The sequence below is a fragment of the Fistularia commersonii genome, chromosome 1 (assembly GCF_037954325.1).
Source record: "Fistularia commersonii isolate RoL2024-O1a breed Wild chromosome 1, RoL_Fcom_v1.0, whole genome shotgun sequence".
Classification (NCBI taxonomy): Eukaryota; Metazoa; Chordata; class Actinopteri; order Syngnathiformes; family Fistulariidae; genus Fistularia; species Fistularia commersonii.
This window is the reverse complement of record NC_141284.1, coordinates 22,745,224-22,747,265: the sequence shown is the minus strand read 5'-3', so window position 1 is coordinate 22,747,265 and position 2,042 is coordinate 22,745,224. Positions and strand designations below refer to the sequence as shown.

The 2,042-nt window shown below is 39.9% G+C and overlaps 1 long non-coding RNA gene across 1 annotated transcript; it reads right to left on the bottom strand.

Annotated features, from left to right (window-relative positions):
* Window positions 1-530: 530 nt before the first annotated feature.
* On the bottom strand, window positions 531-1,358 carry LOC147237854 (uncharacterized). Its single transcript, XR_015107098.1, has 3 exons — window positions 1,238-1,358; window positions 777-854; window positions 531-662 (listed from the first exon to the last, which is right to left on the bottom strand). It is a non-coding gene; the product is annotated as an uncharacterized LOC147237854 (long non-coding RNA).
* Window positions 1,359-2,042: the final 684 nt, after the last annotated feature.

Sequence of the window (2,042 nt, the reverse complement as noted above, 5' to 3'; positions counted from 1 at the left end):
GAAGTATCAATAGCTCCGTCTCCGCCCGTCCACCAAATCTGTCTGAAATCTGTTCTGGGGATCCTGTATGAAACTGCAACATCAAAACTAAAGTGAATGACAACATATCCTCCTTGGCGGCGGTAATCACTGACTGAACTCCATAGATAGAAGGGTGTTTACTTACAGTCATCCGCTCTATGGTGGCTAATGTCCTTGTGTTGGTTGTGGCGGCTATTCTGTGCGTCCATATCTTAGGACCAGTTTCCTTTGGACCTGCTACTAATTGTTCAGACGGAAAGTGGCGAAACCTAATGTGTAAACAGTGGAGTTCTTACAGAGAACTGAGAGGCATTGAGAGAACCTAGGAGAGCGAGAGAGCACACACACACAGACACACACACACACACACACACACACACACACACACACACACACACACACACACACATACATTCGAATTTTCATTTGAAAATTATATGAAAAAATGCATGATGCATTTAAATTTACAACTCACCATACAATGTTTCCACCTTCCGTTCTCTTTGGTTATGTGATATAACAAGCATGAAAGCAGGAATAAACACCTTAGACAAAAGTCTAAGTCATATGTAGAAACCCAAACATGACGTAACAAAGTGGGCAGCTGTGGCTCAGTCTGTAGAGCAGACTTCCCTTGGGCTCTGGGAAAATAAGTCAACAGAAAATGAATATTATTATTATTATTATTATTATTATTGGTCAGTTGCATGGCCGTTGTGTAAACAGATGAATGTAAAGTGTGCAAAGTTACACACATGATTTTACTTGCTTGTTCTTCTTAACTGGAACATTCTAATAAAGTGAGAAGATGAACAATCCATTGCTACCTGTAACTGGTTTTAGAAAGATGAACATTAGAATGCAAAATTATACATCTCTCCTTTTTTTTTGTATTTTCTCTTTTTTTTTTGCACTGGACTTTGAATTTGACTGATTTCTTGTCTGCCCAGAGCACAGAGAGTTTTAGACACCGATCCTGGAATTATGACAAATTGATAGCAGTCAATTGAGCATCTATTATTAACCTCATATGGTTCACTGTCAATTATCTGTCCCATTAACTCTGTAATACTGTATGCAGTATGTATTTAACATTGAGGATATCCAACACGGCTTGTATCTAATCGGCACTTATGAAAAAAAGGGTCTGAGAGGATGACTGTTAATGTCGGCTCAGTTTAATTAGATTTAATGAAGTGACTCAGGTCATTCATACCTATGTTCCGGTGCTTTTCCAGGATTTATAGAAATAATAATGTGCGCTTATAGATTAGCCATAAATTATCCACATGTGTTCTTGTCTTAACAGCGAGGAATAAAAATGTTTTCCCACTGCGATAATACCGTGATAGAGATGGTCTTACAGTCCACTTCAGCTGTGAATAGTGGATGTCTATTTAAAGTCAAGGGACAATTTAAAAACAATCATGCGGCTTAAAGGGATTACACATTCGTCTCCGTAGGATGACACATTCTGAATGACACTACATAAAAACAACCATGACGACATGTGAATGCTGCTCGTGCACGACGAGCGGCGAGCACCATAACGTCTCCGATTCCCTCCGTGCAACGTCCGTGTTGTGCAACGTCAACCCCCTCGCCGTGTCACTCCCGATGATCATCTGCGAACCGTCACTTGTAACAGAAAATCATTTCATTGGCACATTGATTGAGTCCTATTTTATCACACAAAACATAGAGGACAGGATATTTGTGAGAGGTTTTCTTTTCCACGGTTTCCAAAGCAGGCCGTCACCCTAGTTTAAGCTGTAAGTACACAAAAACACACTACTCCCGGCGCAGTTTTATGGTAAAAATGAAAGACCTGCTAATCTTTGGAGACTTGGATTGCCGTGTTCAAACATTACTGATTTACTCAAGCTGTGACCGAGCCTATTGTTTTTGTCTCCCATGTCTGAAGTCAGTCGTGCGTTTTAACTTTCATAGCATTAAGTCAATGAGCTCAGGAAACAGACAGTATTGTAATTCTAAACTATTTGGAGAACTTAACGTACAGC